Here is a 6,293-nt window from a genome sequence, read left to right as displayed (position 1 = left end):
TGAATGGCCGAAAGTCAGATTTTTGATGAAATTGTGACCCCGGGGCTTAGGGATTTTTTCAAAAAAATATTTTTCTGCCCGTTAAGTTGTCGAGGGCTGATTTCTTTTCCTGAGATAAAAAGCCTTCTGTTTCGACCGCCAAACCTCTCAGGGGAGCATTTGCAACCGTTTGGCAGCATTTTTGAGTGAATGGCCGAAAGTCAGATTTTTGATGAAAGTGTGACCCCGGGGCTTAGGAATTTTTTCAAAAAAATATTTTTCTGCCCGTTAAGTTGTCGAGGGCTGATTTCTTTTCCTGTGATACAAAGGCTTCTGTTTCGACCGCCAAACCTCTCAGGGGCTTATTTGCAACCGTTTGGCAGCATTTTTGAGTGAATGGCCGAAAGTCAGATTTTCGATGCACGGGGCTTAGGGATTTTTTCAAAAAAATCTTTTTCTGCCGGTTAAGTTTTCGAGGGCTGATTTCTTTTCCTGTGATAAAAAGCCTTCTGTTTCGACCGGCAAACCTCTCAGGGGAGCATTTGCAACCGTTTGGCAGCATTTTTGAGTTAATGGCCGAAAGTCAGGTTTTTGATGAAATTGTGACCCCGGGGCTTAGGGATTTTTTTAAAAAAATATTTTTCTGCCCGTTAAGTTGTCGAGGGCTGATTTCTTTTCCTGTGATAAAAAGCCTTCTGTTTCGACCGCCAAACCTCTCAGGGGAGCATTTGCAACCGTTTGGCACCATTTTGGAGTGAATGGCCGAAAGTCAGATTTTTGATGAAATTGTGACCCCGGGGCTTAGGGATTTTTTTCAAAAAAATCTTTTTCTGCCGGTTAAGTTTTCGAGGGCTGATTTCTTTTCCTAAGATGAAAAGCCTTCTTTTTCGACCGCCAAACCTCTCAGGGGAGCATTTGCAACCGTTTGGCAGCATTTTTGAGTGAATGGCCGAAAGTCAGATTTTTGATGAAATTGTGACCCCGGGGCTTAGGGATTTTTTCAAAAAAATCTTTTTCTGCCCGTTAAGTTGTCGAGGGCTGATTTCTTTTCCTGAGATAAAAAGCCTTCTGTTTCGACTGCCAAACCTCTCAGGGGAGCATTTGCAACCGTTTGGCAGCATTTTTGAGTGAATGGCCGAAAATCAGATTTTTGATGAAATTGTGATGCCGGGGCTTAGGGATTTTTTCAAAAAAATCTTTTTCTGCCCGTTAAGTTGTCGAGGGCTGATTTCTTTTCCTGAGATAAAAAGCCTTCTGTTTCGACCGCCAAACCTCTCAGGGGAGCATTTGCAACCGTTTGGCACCATTTTGGAGTGAATGGCTGAAAGTCAGATTTTTGATGAAATTGTGACCCCGGGGCTTAGGGATTTTTTCAAAAAAATATTTTTCTGCCCGTTAAGTTGTCGAGGGCTGATTTCTTTTCCTGAGATAAAAAGCCTTCTGTTTCGACCGCCAAACCTCTCAGGGGAGCATTTGCAACCGTTTGGCACCATTTTGGAGTGAATGGCCGAAAGTCAGATTTTTGATGAAATTGTGACCCCGGGGCTTAGGGATTTTTTCAAAAAAATCTTTTTCTGCCCGTTAAGTTGTCGAGGGCTGATTTCTTTTCCTGAGATAAAAAGCCTTCTGTTTCGACCGCCAAACCTCTCAGGGGAGCATTTGCAACCGTTTGACAGCATTTTTGAGTGAATGGCTGAAAGTCAGATTTTTGATGAAATTGTGACCCCGGGGCTTAGGGATTTTTTCAAAAAAATCTTTTTCTGCCGCTTAAGTTTTCGAGGGCTGATTTCTTTTCCTGTGATAAAAAGCCTTCTGTTTCGACCGCCAAACCTCTCAGGGGAGCATTTGCAACCGTTTGGCAGCATTTTTGAGTGAATGGCCGAAAGTCAGATTTTTGATGAAATTGTGACCCCGGGGATTAGGGATTTTTTCAAAAAAATCTTTTTCTGCCCGTTAAGTTGTCGAGGGCTGATTTCTTTTCCTGAGATAAAATGCCTTCTGTTTCGACCGCCAAACCTCTCAGGGGAGCATTTGCAACCGTTTGGCAGCATTTTTGAGTGAATGGCCGAAAGTCAGATTTTTGATGAAATTGTGACCCCGGGGCTTAGGGATTTTTTCAAAAAAATCTTTTTCTGCCGCTTAAGTTTTCGAGGGCTGATTTCTTTTCCTGTGATAAAAAGCCTTCTGTTTCGACCGCCAAACCACTCAGGGGAGCATTTGCAACCGTTTGGCAGCATTTTTGAGTGAATGGCCGAAAGTCAGATTTTTGATGAAATTGTGACCCCGGGGCTTAGGGATTTTTTCAAAAAAATATTTTTCTGCCGCTTAAGTTTTCGAGGGCTGATTTCTTTTCCTGTGATAAAAAGCCTTCTGTTTCGACCGCCAAACCTCTCAGGGGAGCATTTGCACCCGTTTGGCCGCATTTTTGAGTGAATGGCCGAAAGTCAGATTTTTGATGAAATTGTGACCCCGGGGCTTAGGGATTTTTTCAAAAAAATATTTTTCTGCCCGTTAAGTTGTCGAGGGCTGATTTCTTTTCCTGAGATAAAAAGCCTTCTGTTTCTACCGCCAAACCTCTCAGGGGAGCATTTGCAACCGTTTGGCACCATTTTGGAGTGAGTGGCTGAAAGTCAGATTTTTGATGAAATTGTGACCCCGGGGCTTAGGGATTTTTTCAAAAAAATATTTTTCTGCCCGTTAAGTTGTCGAGGGCTGATTTCTTTTCCTGAGATAAAAAGCCTTCTGTTTCGACCGCCAAACCTCTCAGGGGAGCATTTGCAACCGTTTGGCACCATTTTGGAGTGAATGGCCGAAAGTCAGATTTTTGATGAAATTGTGATCCCGGGGCTTAGGGACTTTTTCAAAAAAATCTTTTTCTGCCCGTTAAGTTCTCGAGGGCTGATTTCTTTTCCTGAGATAAAAAGCCTTCTGTTTCGACCGCCAAACCTCTCAGGGGAGCATTTGCAACCGTTTGACAGCATTTTTGAGTGAATGGCTGAAAGTCAGATTTTTGATGAAATTGTGACCCCGGGGCTTAGGGATTTTTTCAAAAAAATCTTTTTCTGCCGCTTAAGTTTTCGAGGGCTGATTTCTTTTCCTGTGATAAAAAGCCTTCTGTTTCGACCGCCAAACCTCTCAGGGGAGCATTTGCAACCGTTTGGCACCAATTTGGAGTGAATGGCCGAAAGTCAGATTTTTGATGAAATTGTGACCCCGGGGCTTAGGGATTTTTTCAAAAAAATCTTTTTCTGCCCGTTAAGTTGTCGAGGGCTGATTTCTTTTCCTGAGATAAAATGCCTTCTGTTTCGACCGCCAAACCTCTCAGGGGAGCATTTGCAACCGTTTGGCAGCATTTTTGAGTGAATTGCCGAAAGTCAGATTTTTGATGAAATTGTGACCCCGGGGCTTAGGGATTTTTTCAAAAAAATATTTTTCTGCCCGTTAAGTTGTCGAGGGCTGATTTCTTTTCCTGAGATAAAAAGCCTTCTGTTTCGACCGCCAAACCTCTCAGGGGAGCATTTGCAACCGTTTGGCAGCATTTTTGAGTGAATGGCCGAAAGTCAGATTTTTGATGAAATTGTGACCCCGGGGCTTAGGGATTTTTTCAAAAAAATATTTTTCTGCCCGTTAAGTTGTCGAGGGCTGATTTCTTTTCCTGAGATAAAAAGCCTTCTGTTTCGACCGCCAAACCTCTCAGGGGAGCATTTGCAACCGTTTGGCAGCATTTTTGAGTGAATGGCCGAAAATCAGATTTTTGATGAAATTGTGATGCCGGGGCTTAGGGATTTTTTCAAAAAAATCTTTTTCTGCCCGTTAAGTTGTCGAGGGCTGATTTCTTTTCCTGAGATAAAAAGCCTTCTGTTTCGACCGCCAAACCTCTCAGGGGAGCATTTGCAACCGTTTGGCACCATTTTGGAGTGAATGGCTGAAAGTCAGATTTTTGATGAAATTGTGACCCCGGGGCTTAGGGATTTTTTCAAAAAAATATTTTTCTGCCCGTTAAGTTGTCGAGGGCTGATTTCTTTTCCTGAGATAAAAAGCCTTCTGTTTCGACCGCCAAACCTCTCAGGGGAGCATTTGCAACCGTTTGGCACCATTTTGGAGTGAATGGCCGAAAGTCAGATTTTTGATGAAATTGTGACCCCGGGGCTTAGGGATTTTTTCAAAAAAATCTTTTTTGCCCGTTAAGTTGTCGAGGGCTGATTTCTTTTCCTGAGATAAAAAGCCTTCTGTTTCGACCGCCAAACCTCTCAGGGGAGCATTTGCAACCGTTTGACAGCATTTTTGAGTGAATGGCTGAAAGTCAGATTTTTGATGAAATTGTGACCCCGGGGCTTAGGGATTTTTTCAAAAAAATCTTTTTCTGCCGCTTAAGTTTTCGAGGGCTGATTTCTTTTCCTGTGATAAAAAGCCTTCTGTTTCGACCGCCAAACCTCTCAGGGGAGCATTTGCAACCGTTTGGCAGCATTTTTGAGTGAATGGCCGAAAGTCAGATTTTTGATGAAATTGTGACCCCGGGGATTAGGGATTTTTTCAAAAAAATCTTTTTCTGCCCGTTAAGTTGTCGAGGGCTGATTTCTTTTCCTGAGATAAAATGCCTTCTGTTTCGACCGCCAAACCTCTCAGGGGAGCATTTGCAACCGTTTGGCAGCATTTTTGAGTGAATGGCCGAAAGTCAGATTTTTGATGAAATTGTGACCCCGGGGCTTAGGGATTTTTTCAAAAAAATCTTTTTCTGCCGCTTAAGTTTTCGAGGGCTGATTTCTTTTCCTGTGATAAAAAGCCTTCTGTTTCGACCGCCAAACCACTCAGGGGAGCATTTGCAACCGTTTGGCAGCATTTTTGAGTGAATGGCCGAAAGTCAGATTTTTGATGAAATTGTGACCCCGGGGCTTAGGGATTTTTTCAAAAAAATATTTTTCTGCCGCTTAAGTTTTCGAGGGCTGATTTCTTTTCCTGTGATAAAAAGCCTTCTGTTTCGACCGCCAAACCTCTCAGGGGAGCATTTGCACCCGTTTGGCCGCATTTTTGAGTGAATGGCCGAAAGTCAGATTTTTGATGAAATTGTGACCCCGGGGCTTAGGGATTTTTTCAAAAAAATATTTTTCTGCCCGTTAAGTTGTCGAGGGCTGATTTCTTTTCCTGAGATAAAAAGCCTTCTGTTTTGACCGCCAAACCTCTCAGGGGAGCATTTGCAACCGTTTGGCACCATTTTGGAGTGAGTGGCTGAAAGTCAGATTTTTGATGAAATTGTGACCCCGGGGCTTAGGGATTTTTTCAAAAAAATATTTTTCTGCCCGTTAAGTTGTCGAGGGCTGATTTCTTTTCCTGAGATAAAAAGCCTTCTGTTTCGACCGCCAAACCTCTCAGGGGAGCATTTGCAACCGTTTGGCACCATTTTGGAGTGAATGGCCGAAAGTCAGATTTTTGATGAAATTGTGATCCCGGGGCTTAGGGACTTTTTCAAAAAAATCTTTTTCTGCCGGTTAAGTTTTCGAGGGCTGATTTCTTTTCCTGTGATAAAAAGCCTTCTGTTTCGACCGCCAAACCTCTCAGGGGAGCATTTGCAACCGTTTGGCAGCATTTTTGAGTGAATGGCCGAAAGTCAGGTTTTTGATGAAATTGTGATCCCGGGGCTTAGGGATTTTTTCAAAAAAATCTTTTTCTGCCCGTTAAGTTCTCGAGGGCTGATTTCTTTTCCTGAGATAAAAAGCCTTCTGTTTCGACCGCCAAACCTCTCAGGGGAGCATTTGCAACCGTTTGGCAGCATTTTTGAGTGAATGGCCGAAAGTCAGATTTTTGATGAAAGTGTGACCCCGGGGCTTAGGAATTTTTTCAAAAAAATATTTTTCTGCCCGTTAAGTTGTCGAGGGCTGATTTCTTTTCCTGTGATACAAAGGCTTCTGTTTCGACCGCCAAACCTCTCAGGGGCTTATTTGCAACCGTTTGGCAGCATTTTTGAGTGAATGGCCGAAAGTCAGATTTTCGATGCACGGGGCTTAGGGATTTTTTCAAAAAAATCTTTTTCTGCCGGTTAAGTTTTCGAGGGCTGATTTCTTTTCCTGTGATAAAAAGCCTTCTGTTTCGACCGGCAAACCTCTCAGGGGAGCATTTGCAACCGTTTGGCAGCATTTTTGAGTGAATGGCCGAAAGTCAGGTTTTTGATGAAATTGTGACCCCGGGGCTTAGGGATTTTTTTAAAAAAATATTTTTCTGCCCGTTAAGTTGTCGAGGGCTGATTTCTTTTCCTGTGATAAAAAGCCTTCTGTTTCGACCGCCAAACCTCTCAGGGGAGCATTTGCAACCGTTTGGCA

The sequence above is a fragment of the Podarcis muralis genome, chromosome 6, assembly GCF_964188315.1.
Source record: "Podarcis muralis chromosome 6, rPodMur119.hap1.1, whole genome shotgun sequence".
In the NCBI taxonomy this organism is placed as follows: Eukaryota; Metazoa; Chordata; class Lepidosauria; order Squamata; family Lacertidae; genus Podarcis; species Podarcis muralis.
Note: the sequence above shows the minus strand (reverse complement) of the source record.